This window comes from Podarcis tiliguerta (assembly GCF_965153285.1).
Source record: "Podarcis tiliguerta genome assembly, chromosome: Z".
In the NCBI taxonomy this organism is placed as follows: domain Eukaryota; kingdom Metazoa; phylum Chordata; class Lepidosauria; order Squamata; family Lacertidae; genus Podarcis; species Podarcis tiliguerta.
This window is the reverse complement of record NC_139553.1, coordinates 16,981,381-17,004,433: the sequence shown is the minus strand read 5'-3', so window position 1 is coordinate 17,004,433 and position 23,053 is coordinate 16,981,381. Positions and strand designations below refer to the sequence as shown.

The following is a 23,053-nucleotide window of genomic DNA, read 5'->3' as shown; positions in this document are numbered from 1 at the left end:
ATTACAGTATCTTGTCACCTCATAGCAGTTAGAAAAAGCATACCTGTCAAAATCTCCTTCTCTGTGCCACTGGACAGATGTAATCCACGATTTCCAGTACTTGAGGTGGGTGAATCTGTCAGCTTGGGGCTTTCTCCCCGTTTCTGATTTTTCCAATCTTACATTCATATCTTCACATTTCCATGTCAGTTTGCAATTTTCATTTTTTAAAATAATCATTAGCATTCGGGTGTGAATTTCTCCTGATATAAATGTTATGTAGGCAATGTTGCCTAAGAAACACATTTTTGCAAGGCCATTTATTATAATGATGCATTTTTGTGTGCTCAAATCAACTCTTTACTGTTACAATCAAAGACCAGCATTGATCCTTGCATGCTATTTTCACTAATGTCTGTGTTTCTTTGCAAACTTTAGTATATACATTTGGGGCTACGGAATTGCATTGCAAAATTCAGAGAAGTGCACATTTCAAAGGATGGCTGCGTTTCATTTTCCAAACTGGGATGTATCTAGTGAAGTTCCATGGAGAGTAGCCCCAATGAAATGTACAGACCCAAGTTAGCTCTGTCCATTATTTTCAGTGGCTCTACTCTGAGTAGCACTAATGCACACAACCCATTGTTTTGAAAAGGGAATTATGGTATGCCCCCCCCCTTTAAGTGTGAATAGGATTTCTTTCCATTTCTGACCTGATGCTGACTTTGGCTCTTACTTGGTTCTCTGTGCCAGATTCCCTTACAGGCTCATTCAGCCAGATGCATCAGAAATGCGATGGCAGCAAAAGGAAGCCCTTCCGTCAACTCCTGGAGATCCGATACCCAAAGACAAGTGCATTCTTTGTGGTCTGGTCTGGTCTATGGCGTGTGTGTGTGTGTGTGTGTGTGTAGGGCAATACAGAGTTGCTGGAAGTATGAGAAACAATGTAAGTGCATGAGGCTCATAGATCTGATCTCTTTCTTTCCTCCCCTCCACCTGCAAACATTGGAGGGTGTTGTCTAGGAAAACCAGTGAAAAGCATCTCAGATTGTGTGTGTGTGTGTGTGTGTGTGTGTGTGTGTGTGTGTGAAACTCACTTTGTGCTCCAACATTTAGCCTAGGCTTAAAATGCACTCTTCATTTCTTCACATAGGAAGCTGCCTATTGTCCTCCCTGACAATAGCTCTCAGGATTTCAGATGAGAGTTTTTCTTCAGTCCTACCTGGAAATGCTGCCAAGGACTGAAACTGGGACCTTCTGAATGCCAAACCTATGCTCCACCAATGAACTGTTTCCTTTCCCCTCAAAATAAAGTAAGATTCTAGTCCTCGTGGTTCTGAATAAAGAACTGAATTAAATAAGAACATGGCAAGCTGCCTCATATGGAGCCAGTCCACTGAAGTCTACCTAGCTCAGTACTGCATACACTGACTGGCAGCATCTCTCCATGGTTTCATAGACAGGGTGTCTCTCCCAGCCTGATCTAGAGATGCCACTCAGTTTTCATCATTCTGGATAAAGAGCTGCATTAAATGGCAACATCGAAAGCTTCCTTTCTAACTTCCTCTTCCTCCCAGTTGCATTTCAAGAAAACATTCTCTCCTTTGCAGGAGCTGCTGCTTCCCATCTGTGTGTGACAAGTGAGCAATTGGATTTTCCCAGAAGCCAGCAGTGACCTTAGCATCTGAGAAGAGGTCATGGAGTGGGGAGACTGGCCTTTCGGCTTGGATGGATGTTTATGATGCAGCACTTTCAATAGGTGGGTGATGCCATTTCTGTTTCTGTTCTCCTGCTCTCCATTGCTCCATGTTGTCACAGTTCTGTCCTAAATAAGAAGTGTTCTAATCAGGCCATGATCCCCCTGGCTGCCTGCACCTGGCGTTCCCTAAAGTTTGCTGTCTTGCACACACTTCCCTGAGAGTAAGGTTGGATAAATCTGTCTGTTCAGTTTTCCTGTTTCTCACCCTGCCCCCAGTCTTGAGTCCAGTTTGTCACATACAGTATCCATATCAGTTTGCTTTAAAAACAAACAAACAAAAGAAATCCTTATGGAGATTTCTCTGCATTTTAGTGTGCTTTCCTCCTAACAGACAACTTTTTGCAAGCTGTTTTCCATAGCTGCTTCTGACGTGTACTTGAAAGGCAGACATTCTCCACAAATATTGCTTGCTTGAGCCAAGGGGAGATGGTTGTACAAAGCAAGACAATGCAGATTTAATCAGAAGGATGTCACATAAGAAGAGCCTGCTGAATCAGACCATTGGCCCATCTGGTCCAGCATCCTGTTCTCTCAGTGACTGTTCAGATGTCTGAGGGAATCCTGCAAGGAAGACCTTAACACAAGAGCATCATCTTCCCCTGCAATCCCCAGCAATTGGCATTCAGATGCATTGCTGCCTTCAGCAGTAGAGGGAGAACATACTACGAGTCCTGCTAGATCAGGCCAGTAGCCCATCTAGTCCAGCATCCTCTTCTCACAGTGGCTACCCAGATGCCTCCATGGGAAGCTTACAAGCAGGACCAAGCCCAAGAGCTCTGTCTCCTCTTGTGGTCTCCAGCATTTGGTTTTCAGAAGCATTTCTACCTCCATCAGTGGAAGCACAGTCAGTATGCCTAGTAGACATGTCCTATTGTGTTCAATGGGGCTTCTTTCAAGATGCATTAAGGGATTCTTCTGATGGGTTTGGCCTTTTCTGGAGACCCCCTGATTATTTCTCTAGATCAGGAGCAGGGAACCTCAGGCCCAGGGGTGGGTGTGAGAATGTTACAAACTGTACTGTACAAGGGTTAAACCTCTCTTGCTCCACCCACTTTGCTTCTGTCCCCACCCCTCACTTGTAAGTAGCTCCTGGAATATCACCCAGAAGGGAATTGGACCCCCAGGCTGAGCAAACAGCCCCTTGCCCAGCCCTGCTCTAGAGTTTGGCTCATATATTTATTTTTACACAGACATCATCCCCATCTAAATTCTTCTGATATGGTGATCCTGGAAACATGGGGAAAGAGTGGGCCTGACTTCTGGGGGTCTGTTTTCCTCTGATCCTTCTCCCAGTCCCCATGATTACTCCCCCTTTTGTCTACAAAGCAAGCCTGGCATCACAAGATGTCCCAAAGCGCCTGGTGCTGTGGGCGACACCTGTTACAATTCAAAGAAAACAAAACAGAAAAACAAAGTCTCTTTTGCAACAGAATGGCATTCAAAGGAACCAGAGGAACGATTAGGATCAAAGCAGGAGCATTACTTACAGCCATGCAGGGCTTTTCATGTCAGTGGTTCTGTGAGTGTTAATTGGTAGCCCCAGAGAAGAGGTAAGCACAATGAAGGGTCTCTCAACAGGGTTCCAAGTGCGCACACAAGAGGTTGCCAATAGAGCAAGAACTGTGGGGGCTCTCTGCCCCTCGAACTGGCTTTTGTCGTAAGAGGCAGCATGGAACAGGCTGTATTTCCATATTAAGGTTTCTCTTAATGACCCTCAGCCTCATGTCAGTGACTCCCACAAGGTCTCTTTGTGTCATTCAATACTTTAAAAGCATCGGGAGCAACTGTTTAATCTTGGAGGTAGTTCTGGGATAGGCAGCTGGATATTGTTTCTTCCTTTCTCTGCCCTGTTTAATTGTAACCAGCATGGCCTCTCTCTCTTAGTAATAACATTTCCTACTTGAAGGGTCGAGGCAAAATTAATTTTGGGCTGGGCAGTGGTCCAGGGCTCCCAGGAGGTGAATTCACGCAGCAACTTCAGGTCCAGGGAGGTGATGGATCCAGGCCCAGTTTCCCTCCCTTGAGCCCCAAGGAGATCCTTCTGTTGTCAGACTTTGATGGTTAGTCCACAGGCTTCCTGGAGGCTCAAGGAAGGCCTGAGGAGAGATCTTCACAACTGGAAAACCATATGTGACCTCAAAGGAGCCAACAACTGGAGAAGGTGGCACCAACCCTTTAACTGGCCAGGAGGCAGGACTTCTAGTCAATCTCTACTAAACCCTGCTATTAAACTCAGCCAGTTGTCCAGATCCAAACTGGTTGTTTGAACTTAGCTGCAGAAGTGCTGTCCATGGTCCTGAGGTCATATCTTGGTATCTCTCCATGGTGCTGAATGGGGATGCTTGACCTGAGCTGCAAGAGGCTATCCATGGTGCTGAACTCATATATTGGTATCTCTCCATGGTGCTTACTTTTACCTTGCCTTAAGAACCCATGGCTTCCCCTTTCTTAAGCCATCTGCTCTCCTCAGTAGTGAATATCTCTGTAGACATGACAATTCATATGAGGTTTTGCTCTACCCGTTGGGTGCTGTCAGAACGTACTTCCTGATGTTGAGTCATACTCTCCTTTCTTGTAACTTGAATCCATTGGTTCAGGTCCTTCCCTCCAGAGCAGGATAAAACAAGCTTGTGACAGCCTTTTAGATTTTTGAAGATGGCTATAATATCTCCTCTCTTTTCCAGGCTAAACATATCTAATTCCCTCAATCATTCCTCATAAAGCTTAGTTTCCAGACCCTTTATCATCTTGGTCACCCTCTTTTGCACATATTCCAGCTTGTCAATATCTTTCATTAATCGTGGTGCCTAGAACTGGGCACAGTACTCCAGGTGTGATCTGACTGAGGCAGAATAGAGCAGTAGGCTTGTTTGCTTTCAGGACCCTCCCCTGCCCCTGACTCTTGACATGCACGACTCACACAGGGCAATCCAATCTATGCCTATGTAATTAAGCTTAAACTCCCAGCATTGCAACCCTGCTTTGGCTGTATAGTCAACTCCAAGCCAGCAGGAAAGATCAGTTCAATGGATATGGATATTTATCCTCCCATGCTCTTCTAGTTCAATGTCCACCTTGAGACATTTCCTAGTGTGTGCTGAGCTGTAAGTGTGTTTTGCCTTGCACCCCCTTAGACACAGTGAAGACTGATCTAGTAATGGCTTGTGATAAATTATCCAAGATATTCATTCCAGAAACCTTGAGAAAGCCAAATCTTTCAGTGTGTTGCACCAGTAAGAAGTGAAAACATCCTTTGGGAAACTAAAAATCAGCAAAAAGGGGGAGGGAATGTGACTTACAAGTTGTTTTTAAAAACCCGTTGTTGATGCATTAAATTAGGGATTAGAGCAGGCAACATCCCTCGGAGCTACAATCAAATAGATGTATGGCATTGCAGTTTTAAATTAAATTGGTGGAGCAGACAAAGCGAGCAGGAGAAGGAGACAGGCTTCCATCTGCTCTTCTAAAGATGGACCACGTGCAGCTCTTGGGACATTCAATGCCCCAGGGCCTCTGACATTCACCACCAGATATCTGTGTCCTGCACCTGAATGCTCCTAATCCGATTTACTGGGGATCCTGATGAAGTTAGGGAGAGCCTGAGTCACACCACACATTGTCAGGGAAGGGAGACCACACTCTTAAGAGTTGGGAGAGAAAGAGGATGGGTTGCTGGTCACGGACCAGAGGTAAGGAAGATGGCTGCACATTGGCATGGGTTGGAGACACAACAGCTCCCAGCGTTGTGGTTCAGTGTAAGGGCAAAGCACAGTAGTGCCTTTATTTTTAATCAGGCAAAAAACAGGCAGGATAGTGCTCCAGAGAAGACTCCCTGGAAAAGACCCTGATGTTGGGAAAGATTGAGGGCACAAGGAGAAGAGGACGACAGAGGACGAGATGGTTGAACAGTGTTCTCGAAGCTACCAGCATGAGTTTGACCAAACTGCGGAAGACAGTGGAAGACAGGAGTGCCTGGTGTGCTCTGGTCCATGGGGTCACGAAGAGTCAGACATGACTAAACGACTAAACAACAACAGTACTCCAGAAAATAAAAGTTTGGAAAATGCATTAGTCACCAAACAAATGACAGGATCTCTCTTCTTATTTCATGACTGCTAACTTACTTGGGAATTTTTGCTGACAAGTACACAATGTCAACTGAAACATTTTTAGCTATATACTTCTTGACACTCTCAAACAACTCTCGGTTGTCGAGACCGAACTCACCCCCCGCAGAAGCCATGCTGGCTCTGCTTCAGCAAGGCTTGTTCTTCCACATTTTTGGTTATTTTATCTTTAACAATATTTCCCACCAGTTTTCCTGGAGTAATACCATTCTCTCCACTATCTCAGTATTGTCTACAATGACCATCAGTGGCTCTCCAGGGTTTCAGCAGGAGTCTTCACCAGTCCTACCTTCAAGTATCTGTGTCATGTGGAAGATGGAGCAAGCTTGTTTTCTCCTGCTCCAGAGAGTAGGACCCAACCAATGGATTCAAGCTACAGATTCCAACTAAACATCAGGAATTGCTTTCTGATGGTAAGAGTTGTTTCACAATGGAACAGACTCCCTTGGAAAGTGGTGGAGTCTCCTTCATTGGAGGTTTTTAAGCAGAGGTTGGATGAACACCTGTCATGAATGCTTTATTTGAGATTCCTGCATTGGAGAGGGTTGGACTAGATGACCCTCAGGGTCCTTTCCAACTCCACAATTCTATGATTCTGTGAGTCTATACCTGGAGACGCCACTGGGGATTAAACCTAGGACCTTCTGCATGCAAGGCAGATGCTTTGCTACTGAGCTACAGCCCTTCCCGGGAACATAGGAAGAAGCTGCCTTGGTCAGAACCTTGATCCAGCTAGCTCAGTATTGTATACTCTGACTGGTAGAAGCTCTCCAGAGTTTCAGGCAGGAGTCTCTTCCAGTCTTACCTGGAGATGTCAGAGAATGCACCTGAGATATACTGCATGCAAGACAGATGCTCCAACCACTGAGCTATGGCCACCCCTCTAAGGACACTGTTATGAGGGTGTCTCTGCCAGATCTGAAAAACTTGGCTAGTGTGCAGAACAGGGTGGGCTTTCCTCCTTACTTCCTCTTCCTCCTTTTCTGCCCCATCTGACTGGATTTGGGCAGACATGCCACTCAAACCATATAATGGAGTGCTAAAGCTCTCAAGTGGAGCCTCCTTAAACAGGGCTTTTTATCATCAGCTGTCAAATTTTTGCAAAGTCACATTTGCATAAAGAAAATTTGAATAATCCTTTAATACACCACAAATCCGCATCTCTCAGAGGGCCTTGATCTCAAATGCCTTTCCATTATCCAGATTTCACTCCAGATTCCTTGGCATCACAGACCTTGACAAAATAATAATAATCATCCCTTCCAAATATGTCCAAGCCCTCCCTTGTGAAAGCAGATAACGAGTAAATGGAAGCCTCTTTACTGCTCACAGACAGCGGCTGAGGTAGCCTGACCCTGGTTTGGACTATACCACTTAATTCTGGGCTATATCATACCTTCCATTTGGTGAGGAGTTTGCGGGAATGAATGCTTCTCCCTGCACTTTTTTTTGTAAGCCATTTTGAGGTTTTATTGCAACCAAGCGGCACACAAATCTTGTGAAATAAATAAAATAAATACATTTGTTTGCATAAATTAGGCCTCTGTCGTCTGACTCCCTGTCTGCCATCTGAAGGAGCATGACATCCAAGCACAGGCTGAGCACTTAGGAAACTTTGGTACTTTTCTGTAGTATACCCATTTACTCCCATTTATGGCACAGCCTCATTGTCTCTGGTTGTCTCAAAGAGAGGGGGGCAGTGCGGCAAAGTAATTTGAGTGTTGGACTGAGACCTGAGAGACCAGGGATCAAGTCCCCACTCATTCATGAAGCTTACTGGATGTAGCCTTGGACCAGTCACTGCCTCTCAACCTGTGAAAATGTGGGCTAAAAATGCAATAAATATATAATGGAGGAAGAACAAACAGAGGAAAGGGCAATTTAAAGGATCAGAGTGTAAAATAGGTGGAAGTATTTGAGGGGGGGTTTTGTGTGTGGGATGGAAGAGGCAGAGGATATATCATAAAGGTTTATAGAATGGTGTTTGGTGAAAAGAACTGAAATAGTAAGGGTTGTTTTTTTCCTTCTCTTGTAAGCCTGGAAAAGGTTGCTTTGCTCTCTATTGCTCCCTGCTGGTTCAGGTAACCTGTTGCATGTGTTGTCCTTTCACTCCCAACACAGATTACAGCGGTCAGTTAGAGGGGCCTGGAGGGGCACATTTGACCCCCAGGCCTGCAGTGGCCCATGCCTGCCTCATGGCATAATACAAGAGGAGGCCAGCACAGCCAAAGGTTAAGACTGATGGGAGCTGTAGTCCTAAATAAATATGGAGGGGGATTAAACAACTGGGTTGCCATCAAATGAGATGGTTTTTTTCATCTTGCATTCCTTTCTCACAGTGGTGTAATTATGTAATTTCACCTTACAACCAGCACTTTCATCAGCGAGATGGAGGATTAAAAATAAAACAAAATACAGTTGGAACACCTCTTGCCTGTTTAGAATCTTTCTCAGGTACAAATGATTAAAGCATCCTTTTCATTTCGCTTAAGCTTTTGAATTGCCATCTCTTCTTAAGCCAGCAACTGGGTTGTGTTCCAGATGTATGTTTCAACTGGCAGACAGATAGCTTCAGTCATAATTTATAACAGTCTCACAAATAATTGAAGAAAGGGGGTGGGGGTTTATCTGGCCTTTGTCCTAAGGACTGACCCCTAGGATTATTATGTGATATTTGGGCAAGATTGCAGTTCTTCCTCTCTTGGTTACTAACCCCCATAGGAATCCTTCAAAAATTTCTCACTCTCTCAGTGTGGAAAGCAGTCTTTTCGGAGCACTGGAAGTTAAACCCTGTTATCTCTTTTGCCACAGAGATAATGGGATAACCATGGGGAGCAAACATGGTGGACTTGGCACCACTTCAACAGAGATAGTTATGTGGTGATTAATGACAGCCAAGCCATACCATAAACCACTTACTTTCAACTGCTAGAAGTGCCATAACTAGACACTGGAGGGATGTCTCAGTAGTGAACATGGATCACTAGTACCAAACCCTTATGGGAAACTGTCCTACTAGAAAAGCTAACTAACAAATTGAAGTTAGCATGGGGACAAACACAGGAGGGCATCTGTACCCCAGTATGGCTCCCCTTTATTACATATGCAAGCCAACAAGACAATAACCAATCACCCACAACAGCATAGAAATCAACATGGTTAACTTGACCCAACAGTGCGCGCGCACACACATAAACACAAAACCCCACTGCAACCAACCACACCATGGGCCCCCTGGACTCTCAATCCACCAGCAAAAAGAAAGTATCTGTTTACAGGATGCTGACACAAAACTTTTGCTTATATACTATCTGAAAGAATGAAACTTTACTATCTTCCCTTTCCCTCCCCTCTCTGTTCTCACTCCTGTTTTCCCTCAACCCTATATTGCCTACAACAGTAATACCTCACTCTGAATATGACTGATTTGTTTGAACGATTCTATGACTTGAAAACAGAGACTCTATATGTTCTATTGTTACCCAAGAAAACTCTTTAATAAAAAAAATGCAGTGGTACCTCAGGTTAAGTACTTAATTCATTCCGGAGGTCCATACTTAACCTGAAACTGTTCTTAACCTGAAGCACCACTTTAGCTAATGGGGCCTCCTGCTGCCGCTGCACCGCTGCACCGCCGGAGCCCGATTTCTGTTCTCATCCTGAAGCAAAGTTCTTAACCTGAAGCACTATTTCTGGGTTAGCGGAGTCTGTAACCTGAAGCGTATGTAACCTGAAGCGTATGTAACCTGAGGTACCACTGTATATGAAAAAGTATGTATCTAAAAAAATATGCAACCACTTCTCTGAATTTTGCCCTAAAGAAAGAAGCAGCATGTATTAGGATAAACTGCACATAAAATGCATGTATTGGTGAAAATAGGAAACATGCACTATATTATCTGTGGGTTGTGTCCAGGTGAGTTTAATCTGAGTAGACCCAAACAAATGAATGTATTTAATGTGTGGACATCCAGTGAAGCTGAATGCTGGATGATTCAGGGAAAATAAACGAAATCGTTTTTCTATGCTGTGCAGAGTTATACGGTGGAACTCATTCTCACAGAAGACTTGGATAGCTTTAAAAGATGATTGGACAAATCCATGGAGGGCATTGATAGCTAGTTAGTCACGTCCATGATTTTCAAAGGGTCTACTCTGAGTAGGACTAGCATTCAATCCAATCCAATATATTTGTGATATTAGCTATATTTTGGTAACATGTGGTGCCTACTATTTTTTTAAGTCTATTTTGATGAATATTTTACCTCGTTTTCTGCAACTAGAGCCAGGGCTTTTTCGGCTGCGGCTCCAACCTGGTGGAATGCTCTGTCACAAGAGACAAGGGCCCTGCAGGACTTGACATCTTTCCGCAGGGCCTGCAAGACAGAGCTGTTCCACCAGGCCTTTGGTCAGGGTGCAGCCTGACTCCCTCCTTTGGCAATCTTTACAAAACTTTAGTTTATGGTTGCCATCAATTTTGAATTTGATTTTAATTAATTTTTTATAATGTTTTTATAATGTTGCACTATTTTAGTGTTGTTAGCCGCCCTGAGCCCGGCTTCGGCTGGGGAGGGCAGGATATAAATAAAATTTATTATTATTATTATTAAACTGCTTTGAGATAATGGTGATGATAGTTTTGATTAAGCAGTATGGAATAAATGGTATTAGGGAAATTCTGCATACCATAATGTATATATTGGGCAGAATTGCACAGGGGGGTAAATGCAGATGCATTTTCATGTGAATGTTTGTAGTTAATTGCAAACTGGTCTTCTGGGCATCTGGTTGGCCACAGTGAGAACAGGATGCTGGAGAAGATGGGCTACTGGCCTGATCCAGCTCCAGGGCTTTTCTTATAGACATCTGTTGTGATAGCAGAATCTCTAAGCCCAGGGGCTTAGGGGGTACTTTCTAAGGGTACCTCTCAATACCAGTTGATGGGGAACAACAACTAGAAAGTGCTGTTGTGCTCAGGTCCTGCTTGTGGGCTTTCCACAAGTCTGCAAGGCTCTTCTCAAGTCCTTATGTAAGATTGGAAAAATGGGAAAGAGAGAATCTGGAATTGGTAAAAGTGATTCATCCAGAGTCTTCAGAGGTTGGCTGCAAATTCATTTTTTTAAAAATAAAATACTGCAAGATGGCATAGAGCATATAAAGTTACAATAAGATAAATAAAAACATCAATAAAAACTGGTTGGGATAAAGAAATCCACATGGCAAAGGCCTGGTTTTTTAGGAATCTCAAAGAAGGCTGGGAGGAATCCTGCTGAACTGGTAGAGAGTTCCACAGGACAGGGCCTGCTGTACTGAAGGTTTGCTACCCAACAGAAGCAGACTGAACCTTAGTGGTGCAGAGAACCACCAGAATTGCCTTGTCATTATGAGAATGTGAATAGATGCTAGGAGAGGATCTATTTATTAGATATTACCCTTCCTTCCTCACATTTGTGAGCTTAACAGAGTGCCATCCCTTTGCAGTTTAAAGGGAAGCTTAGATAGGCTGGTTTTGGCCCTTTAGTTTAAGTAATCCAGGATGCTTTAAGGCAGACTAGACTTTCCTAGTATTTCCTTCTTTTCTCGCACTTAAAATAACAATCACACAAACAGCTTTGTAAAAGATAAAAATAACATTTACTCACTTAGAATACTTGTTGAAGAGTAACAGATCTATAGCAGCTTTATTCAGGCAGGCTTAAAATGATCATTGTTACAAAGACATACTAAGACTAGCTTAAAGTTGGAGTCTGAGCTTGGAGCTCAGACTGCAGATGTTCTCATATTGCTTACACGGTGGAGAGAGGAAGATGAAGAGAGAGAGAACATACCCAGACAGGCAGGAGACTATATAGCTACGCCCTCCCCCCTGTCAGGATACAGTGGGAGAATCTCTCACAAAGTTCTCTCTAGCAAGTTTACAGGAAAACTCGGTGTGCTTGAGCTCCTATCGTGTGCCTATCTAGCAAAACATGAATTGTTGGTTTGACACACCCAAATAAATATCCCACACTCAGAGGATCTCAGCAATCAAGGTGGAGCATAGGAAACCAAGGAGCCCTTAAGACTTATTAGTTGTTTGGAGGGTTATAACATGGGAATCTGCCTCATATTGAACCAGGCTCAGTGTTGTCTGCACTGACTGGCAATGACACTTCAGGGTTTCAGGCAAGGGACCTTCAGGATGCAAGGCCAACCCGCCATTGTTATACAACAACCTTCTCTCTCTCTCTCTCTCTCTCTCTCTCTCTCTCTCTCTCTCTCTCTCTGAAACACACACACACACACAGACGTATTAAAACCACAGCCAACAGCCTAGGACTTTTATTATATCAATAAATAAAATCAACTGGTGTTACTGGCAAAGCCCTGAGAAAAGAGACGCTTTTCTTTTTTGCAAACACTGAAATGGGGATCAATGCTGATTCTCTCTCTCTCTCTCTCTCTCTCACACACACACACACAAGACATTTTGCTGCCTGAGGCGAAGGACAATATGGCACTCTCCCCCAAAGCCCATACAGGACTTGTAGCTGAATCTTATTCCAATACTGATGAAATGACTGCATCTTCCACTGTACTGAAGGGCAGCAAGCCAGCATAAGGTGTACAGGGCAGGGCACATGGTACTCACAGCTCTGTTCACTCCCTGCCCCCACCTCTGCGCCCTGAGGCAGCTGCCTCACTCTACCTCATTATAGGCCCACTCCTGCACACACTCATACACACATAAGCTGTACATACAGGAGGGGGAGTGATGCATTCTCTCAGACACTGTCTACTCCCTTTCAAGCAGAGCTTCACCCCATAAAGACCAGAAACTTAGGAGGGTGGTTCATTCTTAAATGAAAGCTGAGGCTCTCAGGAAGCAGGAATGCCCACTGGTCTCTTCCCCACAAGTTCAGAATATTATGCATTGCATGGAGAAAGTTTTTTTTTGTTCTCCCTCTCTCCTAAAAGTAGAACTCAAGGCCATTCAATGATGCTGAATGTTGGATGATTCAGGACAGACAAAAGAAATGACTTATTTGTGCAATGCATAGCTAACTTATGGCATTCACTCCCACAGGAGGCAGAGGTGACCACGAACTCAGATGGCTTTAAAAGAGGATTGGACGAATTCATGGAGGGGGAGAAGGTTATCAATGAATACTAGCCATGATGGCTGTGCTCTGCCTCCATAGTTGGAAAGAGCAATACTTCTGAATACCAGTTGCTGGAAGCCACAGGAGGCAAGAGGGCTGCTCTTGTGCCTGAATCTGCTTGTGGGCCTCTGGCTAGATAGGCCATGGGCCTGATCCAGCAGGCTTTTCTTGTGTTGTTATGTAGGAAGAACTGGGAATTATGGTGGGGGAGAAGAGAAAGATTTGTCCCCTTTCTCCTTTGGGTGGCTGAAATTCTGCAAGCAGGTGGAGACCTTTTTATTTGGACATGCCTTTGGGAATTGAATGCTTTTAAAGGAAAGGGCATCTAATTGTTTTGGGCTTGTTTTTCACACTTAAAAAAATCATAGTTCACTTGTTTTTTAACAGTTATATTTTCTTTGTTTTTAGCTTTTTCATTATATTTGCGTTGTTTTAATTTGTGTAAGCTTCCTTGAATCTCAGTTTGGGGGAAAGGCAGGAATAACAACAACAGCAGCAGCAGCTGCGCCAGCTGCTTTTAGGACAGCCATCCAAACAACCCTAGAAAGGCGCCCTCCTGCTGGTGCGCGGGTCCTGTCCCCTCTCCAGCAGCAGAGCATTTCCAGAGCGATTCTCAGCGCGTGTCCTATAGCTGCTGCTCTGAGCTGAGTGGCGCGCGGGGGCTCGCTCGCTCTTCGGGACCAGCGCGCGCGCTCTCGCTCGCCTGCCAGCGCCTGCCCAGCCGCTGCAGCGCGTCCCTGCACCAGCCGCGTCGGGCAAGCGCGCAGCCGGCTGCTGCTGCTGCTGCCTTCTCGCCGTCTCCTCCTCCTCCTCCTCCTGTGAGCCCCTGCGGAGCCCAGGCGCCCCAGCGGAGCCCGGGCGCCTCGGAACTGTGCCTTTCCCTCCCGCCGCCCTGAACTTTGGAAAGCCCGCTGCAGAGGGTAAGAGAGAGGGGCCCGTCATCCATCATGGCTCAGGTGTGATGGACTAGTGGAGCTCCTGGCTGGGCAACCGAGCTCAGCTGCGTCCGAAGCAGACTTAATACTATTATTTTAAAAAGGAAGCTCGCAACCGCCTTGTCTTGGAAGGATCGTATATCTCTACATTCTCTCCCCACCCCCCACCCCAGTTATCTTAGCGCTGATGCCCCGCAGGTAGAAGGCTTTGGAAGAGATGGTGCTCACCTGAAGGAACGAAAAGTGGGGGGGAAGAGATATATGTATATGAGGGGCTCTAAATACAATTCCAGTGTTTAAAGGTAAGATTTGTTTGTTTATTTGCAGGAGGTGGCTGGGAAAACGGTTTTCATTTTTTTTATTTCCTATGGTCATTTCTCTGTTTAAGATCCCCCTCTTTTGCCCCTTCCCATTTCTGCTGAATGTAATTTTGGGGATCTGGAGGAGGGGACTTTCCCCCTCCCTTGCTTATTCTAGTCTTGCTTTTGAAGGGACTGAAATATGAGTGAGAAAATGGATGCTCTCTAGAAGTGGGGGTGGTCTCTGCTCAGGTGTTGTTGCCACAATACATGCCCAAGATATACCCAAACCCACACGGTTTGAAAAGGGAAAGGTATTGGATGGGCGGCGGCGGTTTGAGAAGTTGGAGAGCTAGAACCCTAACAGTTGGCGGAATGCTGCCTATTATCATTGGAAAGGAATCTTGTGTTCATTTTATTTATTTATATTTGAAAACCAGTCTAGAGAAAATTCACGGATCTGACCAAGATTCAGGAAAGGACTAGGAGGAAGCTCACAAGCAAGGCATGAAAGTGACAGCCTTTTAGAGTTTGTTCCCAGCACCCAGTACTGCAAGGTACACTATCCCTTATTTTGGAGGTCCTATTGGTTGTTGTGGCCATGACACAAAGCCATGTTTCTTTCTAGTGTGCCTTCTCTTTATTTAGAGTGTGTGTTGCGGGGGGGGGGGGGAGCATCTGTGGATCTTCAGGTGTTACCAACATCCCAGCCCTTATCATCCCTGGCCATTGGTCAGGCTGACTGGGACTGAAGGCAGCTGGGAGTCCAGTGACACCTAGAGAGGAAAAGGTTTCCCTAGCCCTGATTTAGAGCTTAGAATCATAGAGTTGGAAGGGACCTTGAGGATCATCTGGTCCACCCCCCCTGCAATGCAGGAATAAACAGCTGTCCCATACAGGGATTGAACCTGCAACCTTGGTGTTATCAGCACCATGCTGTAACTAGCTGAGCTATCCCATCAAAAACATAACATGGTCACCTAGGATCATATTGAGGATGCCTGCTAGAACTTCCAGTAGCTCCACACAATCTTGTAGAGTGCAGAACCTCCCCCTCTTCCCACAGCAACAGGAGAGATGTGCAGCACCCACTAAAGACCCTCCCCAACATTTACAAAAAAAAAAAGAAATGTGAGGCCCACATGCCCTCCAAAAGGTGATATTAAACCTTGCAGCAACAAACTGCTGCTTTCTAGGACCACTCTCCAACAGATAACTTCCCCTGTGTGGTGATTTCCATGCCGTCCTACCTGCGTGGTTCCATATAGCAGGAGGGTCATTGCATGTTTCAAATGCTAGATCTTTACAGGAAAGGAAGTGAAATGTTTTTGGTAACATTATGACTAAGACAGCAACTAAAGCAGCTGGAGATACCAGAATTCTTGGGGAGGAGCTGTGTATGCCAGTGGGTAGAGCAGCATCTGCTTTGCATGCAGGTTCAGTCCCTAATGGCATCTCCAGGTAGGGCTGGGAAGGACTCTGGACTTAAACCTTGGAGAGCTGCTGCCGGTCAGTGTCAGCAATACTGGAGTAGCTGAACCTATGTTTCTATTTAATTATACCAGTTCATAAGATCCATGAGGACTGGAATATTACTTGATTTCTAGCAGAAGGCTCATAGCTCAGTGTCAGATCACATGCCTCGCAGGCAGAAGGCCCCAGTTTCAACCCCAGGGATCTTCGCATAGGGCTGGGAAAGACCCCCTGTCTGAAACCCTGAGGAAGCACTGCCAGTCAACGCATAGACAAACAATCTTGAGTTGCATGCACCAGTCATTCGATTGGGCATAAGGCAACTTCCTACATTTCTGTCCAGTGAAATGTATCAGCAGTAAAGATGAAAAGGAAGCCTTACCTTCTCCCACAATGCACAACTAGCTTCTGGAACTTACTGCCACTAGACTGCTGGCTTGATTGTTTTAACAAATCCATCAAGGGTGAACTCTCTTGATAGCTGCTAGCTACAGGAACTCCATGGAATTGCCATGTTACAAGGAAGTGTTTGGGGAGTAGGGGCTGGAATCTTGCCACTGTGTGGTGCTTGTGAGCTTTCCAGAGGCATTGAGCCAACCACGCCTGCAAACCATGGTCTGATCCAGCAGGGCTTCAGTTACATTACCTTTGATACACATAGATATTTCTTAAAAGGTAAGTTGCAGTAAAGCAAGTTTACAGTGAATACTTTCAGAGGAGATCACCAGGCTGAACTTTTCTACCTGTGCGATTGTTACAGAACTGTCAAATTCAGTTTGCATTAAGCTCTGTTCTTGTTGAGAGTCTCTCCACTGAGAGTCAGGCTAATCATTGAGTGAGTCTTCTAGTGGAAGCTTTTGCAGGGGTTGGACAATGCTATGTGACTTCTTCTAGACTGTTTAATTACTCCTTGATTGTAACAAAACACCCCAGTAGTTTACAAGAAATATTAGAATTATCTATAAAAACAGTTAAAACAAATATTTAAAAACATGTAAAAAAAGTAAAAACAGCAGTAAACTAAAAATAGATTAAAACATGTCAACAGAAATGTTTCTGGATAGGCATGCGTATACAAAAATGTTTTAAACGGACACCAAAAATAATACAGTGAACATGCCTGGCAGACATCAGTAGTCAGTGCCACCAAACTAAAAGAATAATTTCTTACAAGTGTGGAATAAGTATTATGTGACACCTGTAACACTGCCAGTTCCGCAGATTGAAGTGGTCAAGTTGGAGCATGTGGGGTAAGGTAAATTGGTCCCAAGTTGCTACAGGCTTTATATACCTGTACACCTTGCACTTGACCTGGCAGATCAGCAACCAATGTACATCTCTGAGTGTTTGGACTCCTCTGCTGCTGTGAAGAAACATTCGTCCTGATCTGGCTGGCTCTCCTATAGTTGCCTCTTTCATCCCCAATCTGGCAGTGATGTCTCTTTGGAGCGTGAAGTCCAGGATCCCTAGGTTAGATTAATGTAAGGAGCTGTGCATGGGGATGCCTCTGAAAACAGTTTGGAAACCTCAGCTGGTGCAGAATTCAGCAGCCAGGTCGCTCCCTGGAGTGAGTTGGTTTGAGAACATAACACCAATCTTAGCTCAACTGGACTGGTGGCCAGTCAAAGGGCTTAATCCAAAGTGCTGGTTTTGACCTATAAAGCCTTAATGGCTCAAGACCACAGTATCTGAAGGACTGCCTCTCCCCATATGAATCATCCCAGGCCCTGCAATCATCACCTGAGGCCCTTTTGGCGTGCCCCAACATGGAAACGGGCCTTTTCTTTGGTGGCTCCCCATTTGTGCAATGCTCACCCCAGGAAGGCTCATTTGGTGCTTTCGTTATATATCTTTAGGTGCCTGACCAAAACTTTCCTCTTCTCTATGGCATCTTAAAAGAGTACCGGGTGGGTGGGTGGGTAATGTTTTAGTTTGTGACTATGCTATGTATTTTTTGCATTTTGATATTGTAAACTGCCTTGTGATCTTTGGATGAAGGGCAGTATAGAAGTTTATTAAAAAAAAAAAAATCCCGATGGGCACCCGTAGCCACCAAACTCTGACATAAAAAATGCTGCTCTCCTGCTTGGAGAGGTGTGGTCAAGATGGTACCTTGCAGCTCAGGGCATGGGGGCTAACCTTCATTTGGTCTGAGGTCTACATACACCCTTGGCCCACACCCAGAACTGCATACCAGGGGTGGGCATGGACACTCCACAATCATACACATGCACACACACATTCAGATGATGCATCCAAACACATGGGACATTGTGCAGATCAGCTGAAAAGCAGGATCTCAACCCCTCCCTACGCATCAGATGACCTATCTGACAACTGGTAAAGGAGGGGAATTTTCACAACACCATTAGAGTGTTGAGCTGGGTGGAGATCCAGCCTGCTGTCTACTTTAATTGTTGTTTTTGATGCTATCAAAATCATTGGGGCCATAAAAAAATTAAAATTACTTGATTTACCTGATCCAGTCCCTGAGCTGGGGTTTGGCCATTCCTGTGGAGAGTGATGGGTGGAGCCCAGAAGAATTTGGAGCCAATACCTTTGATCCTGATAACCTGATGGAAATCAACTTGGCCAGTACCATCCCTGACTGGCCAGCAGTTCGTGAGTTAACCCTGATTAGTCAGTTGAAGAGCACATCCTGACTGATAAAGTACAGAAGGCCCCCTGGTATATTGGTAGGGACGGGATTCTGGGAACTGTGATAGAGTCTCCATTGGGTATCCATTTTTCATACTTGGGTGATGATTTCAGAATGAGAATTTTCTAGAAAATATACAACCAACTTGCTTGGCACTTGTGTGTATAGTTTAACCTATGCCACACACACTCACAGGCTTCCAAGTTTGGGACACAGCTCTCAAAACTGGGAGCAAGCCATCAAGAGGTCCAGAAAGTTTGTTGGGAGGTGTCTGATTGCAAATGGTGGTGACAGATGGGAAACTGCTCTGTAGCCTTAAACTGGTTTTTATCTGTGGTTTCTTTTTAGGGGGAAATGTAGTTCTTGTGGGGGTAGAGGTTGAAGCTAGGGATCTGAAGCAGAGAATTCTTAGCACCCACAAACTACAATTCCCAGGATTCTTTGGGGTGGGCAGTCTCAAGGGTTAAAGGGACATAAAGCTGATAAAGATTTGTAGACACACACAGAAGCTAGTTGCAGGTCTTTATGCTCTGTGTGGTGCCCAAATCATAATTCTTTATTGGCATTCCACCAGCTTTTGAAGATTCACCTGTTTACGCAGACATTCTTTTGACCTGACTCCCATTTTGTTAATTGCTGTGTCATTTTAATAGGATTTTTTTATTGTGTACAATTTAATTAGAGAAATTTATATTCCAGTGCTTGCAAAACTGGCATTTATACTTTGCAAACTGTGTAGAAGTCTGTTTTGGCATTTAGTGGTATATACATTTTAAAACAATGACTGAGAAATCAAACTATCACAGTTCTGTCCCAAACCAAATTAAATGATTCTCATCACTTAAGCATATTATGTCAAGTTTCCATACTCATATGTATTGTTTGCGTCATGGGGGAAGGTATTAAAAGCCCCCCCCCCCCCCCAACCTGGTTATAGGGTAACACACACAGGTCTTATTCTTGTCTTCTGGGAGTTCACACTTTTGTGGAGGGGAATACTGGAGGAAATGCATTTTTCCCCAGCTGAAACTCACCAGAATTCAATTCCGGCACCTCTCAGGGGCGTGCCATTACCATTCGAAGAGAACCAGGCAGGTGTTCACAGTGAGTTCCAGCACCACTTTTTCTAGAAAAATAGCACTGAGTGGAGGTTTTGAGTTACTGACTAATTTGCACAACACCTGTTCTGATCTTTGATCAATGGGACTGTAGAATAAGCACAGTCCTTGTGATGCTTCTGAGAACAGGAGGAAGGCAGAATGGTATTTCAAACAGAGGGTATTGGGGAAAGTGTCTCCAACATTGTCTCTATTGAGTCTCCTTGGTAGACATGACTCGACCTGAGAGCTTTTACAAGTGTCAGTCAAGAATGCACGACCTGCTCTGGCCTATAGCTGTTAAGGGGAGGAGCAAGAGTGGATGACTCCTCTGTTAGGGCAAAGCAAGTCAGCTGCCTCAAGTGAGAGATGTTGGCAACCTATCCGCCCCCCACGCTATTCTCCCGAGACCTCTAAGCCAGCCTGCTGCCCCTTCCCTCCCCTAGATGTGGCCCCATTGTAAGCACTGAAGTATGATTTAGTTGTTGGTCTAGCTGTGTTCTTTGTACAGAATGAGAGAGGAGGCCACTGTCCCATTCTTTGCCTCAGCTGGCAAAATGGCATGGCCTGGCCCTGGCAATTGTGGGCACCATGTTGCCAACCCATGGATAGACAGCAACTAGTGGCTTGGCTGCAATTTATTGTTATCATTTTTATTTATTCTATTTCTGTATTTTTCTCCAAGGTGCTGAAGGTGATTGTCCCCCAGGTTCAAATTCTCTGCTCAGCTATGAAGCTTGCTGGGTGACCGTGGGTCAGTCAAATACTAACTACCTCATAGAGTTCTGGGGATTAATTCTTGAGAGGGGGGAGAACTGTGTATGCTACATTGAGCTTCTTGGAGAATAAGGTGGGATATAAATGCAATAAATTAACAAATCAAAAATATGCACTTATACACACAGTTTGCTTTAGCATATGCATTTTGGGACACATTACTTGGCTCTTTTCTTCAGCCAGAACTCACAGGAACTCAGTTCCGGAACCTCTCAGTTGGGCACCATTGCCGTTCTAAGAGAACAAGGGAAGTGTTCATGGTGAGTTCCATCACCTCTTCTTTTGTAGAAAAAATACCACTGCAAGATGGGGAGGAGAGTGGATTTTTAAGGAGGGCTGCGTTTCAATTTGCATGTTGTTTTGGAAAGTACAAATCAAGTATGTTTGGCTTCAAAATGCAAACTGAATGCAATTTTCTCCCTCCAACCCACCCTGTCCCCAGAGGTACTATGAATTACACCTGTTGGTTGGGTGGAAATGATAATTTGCAACAATTCAGAGTCCTCAGAGTGTGTGGGATTAGCATGAATGCACGACACGCCCTTACGCTTGCTGGAGTGGTCCAGTAGATAATTGCATTTCCCCTCGGTCTCTAGCAATGGGGTGACTGCATACGCTTTGTAAAGACAGGTGCTTTCAGATGGTGCTTAAGTGGCTCCAGAGTTAACCACAATCGCTCAAAAAGGAACCACTTTGGTGTTTTTAGTTATCTCTCTCGAACCGAGCTGAGAGTGAGTTTGACCTGGGATGTTAATTGCTGAAATAAATTAAGGCCATGCAGCTGTAATTAAAGCTTTAGCATTCCCACATGCTGGGCCTCTGAAGTAGATTCGTTTACGGGAGTGAGGAACTGGAAACAGGTCGGTGTGATCCTTTAAGTGAGGGGAGCAATTACGGGATTTCTGACACTGATTCATTATTTCATGGCTGGTTGTTTCAGACTCCAGAAATATAATTAATTTGATGCAGAAGCAAAGAGGTGAAAGAGCAATACTGCATTTGTCTGTGTTTCCAACACACTAACCTTAGTTTATCATGGCTCAGTACATATTGCGGTAAATACTGTTTATGCAATTGGTTTGTTTGAATAAATGCTAGGATGAAATAGATTTCGAAATTCTTGCAACTTGTTAAACAGGGCTTGATTTGGAGGCCTTTTGCTCCTGAACTGAAGCTTGTGAATAGTTTACTCCACTGTGTTAGAGAGGGCAGCCCCCCTTTTAAGCACATTTCACCCTTCTTCCTGAAAATGTTTACTTTTGTAATGTTGAAGGGTGAGCTTTGTCTACCTTCAGAGACAGAGGAATACCTTTTGGGTATTTTTGCATAAGTCTGCTTCTTGACTTGACAGAGGTGAGTCAGGCCAGGGGCTCATTAGGGATGCGGGAAGGCTCCTTTGCAGGCAGATTGCCTGCGCTGGGAGTAACTGAAGGATCCAGCATACCTAATGCAGAGACCGAGTACAATTAACCTATCCCAAGTAGAGCCTGGTTGGAAGGGGTGACAACTGGGCCAGTTACTCAGGCAGAGATACAGTGGGCAACTCCTCCTTCCAAATCAGGAGCTGGTAAGTTACACTCTCGTGGTAGGGAGACTGATTAGGAAACTGCAAGGCTGGAACAGAACAGAGAAATGGTAGTACTGATGGCTACAGTGCTAATGAGCTACTGGCACATGGCGAAGTCTCAGAGGCTGTTGCAGTTTGTTGTGGTTTGGGCAGTCAGTCTAGGTGATGCTCTGAATTCCTTCCAGTTCTTGGGGTTCTGTACCAAGTGAGGGTTAGAATTAAAGACAGCAGATTACTGAACTGGTCAGAAAGGTTTCTTTGCAAGACAGTGACTTTACCTGGCCTCAAGAGTTCTCATCAGCATCCCAAAAGAATGAGTTAGGTTGCAACTAGGTGATTTATGCCCTCCAGGAGAACAATAGCCAAAATGATGTGTGAGAGCTAAGCTGGAGACACAGAGACCTACTTGCTCTGTGCTGGATCCAAAGCTGCGACTAATGGAGAAGCAAGATCTGTCAGAGTGTTAATCCTGCGAGGCCTTCCATTGTATGCCCAGGTTGTATATACGTGTAAATAAAACCATATATCCTAATGGCACCACAGCCTCTTTTGACCTTCATTCCAAGAGAATCGAACCCTCAGTAAGTGCCTGCAACCCCTGGAGTTCCACTGCTCATAGGTTGGAGTGGCAGTCTTGTCTCTTGTTGTTGTTGTTTTTATATTGATTGCCATTGTTTTATTGCTGGTCATAACTGTATCTTGTATGAATTTTATGAAAGTTATAAAAAAATTTACACAAAGCATGCATGAGAAAACATGGCATACGGTAACTGCAAATAGATACAAAATAGAGATTCTCCATATGATGGTTGTTTGGACTAGCATTCCTCCATTTATTTCTAGGGATGTATTCCTTGGACTACACCTTGTCTATTTGATTCTGAGGCAGCTGGAAAACTGAACCTAAGAGCAGCCTTTCCCAAAAGTGAGATAAGCTAGAAACAGTGTGTTGTAGTGGTTTAAAGTGTTGGATTAGGAACCAGGAGATGAGGGTTCAACTCCCCATTCAGTCACAAAGCTCACTGGGTGACCTTGGGGCAGTCACTGCCTCTCAGACTAAACTACCTCACAGGGTTATTTCGTGAATAAATTAAAAGCCATGCTCAGAAGGGCTATGTGTGAGCATGTGGGAAGTTTTGTCTTATTTTCGCATTACTGTAAGTCCTTAGAATGACTTCCTCCTCTGTAGCCCCAGAAAAGAATGATCAAATAGTGAGAGGATAGAATCATAGAGCTGTA

The 23,053-nt window shown here is 44.6% G+C and overlaps 2 protein-coding genes across 4 annotated transcripts in view; one reads left to right on the top strand and one right to left on the bottom strand.

Annotated features, from left to right (window-relative positions):
- Positions 1-11,817, bottom strand: part of DBH (dopamine beta-hydroxylase) — a 36,528-nt gene extending 24,711 nt beyond the window's left edge. The window contains exon 1 of the mRNA XM_083423697.1: positions 11,508-11,817. The gene's annotated coding sequence lies outside the window, so the exon portion shown is untranslated. The remainder of the gene's footprint in view (positions 1-11,507) is intronic.
- A 1,885-nt stretch (positions 11,818-13,702) lies between these two features.
- FAM163B (family with sequence similarity 163 member B) overlaps positions 13,703-23,053 on the top strand; it is a 48,417-nt gene continuing 39,066 nt past the window's right edge. For 2 of the 3 annotated variants that reach the window (XM_083424133.1, XM_083424131.1), the window contains exon 1: positions 13,934-14,244. The gene's annotated coding sequence lies outside the window, so the exon portion shown is untranslated. The other variant, XM_083424132.1, reaches the window with a different exon arrangement.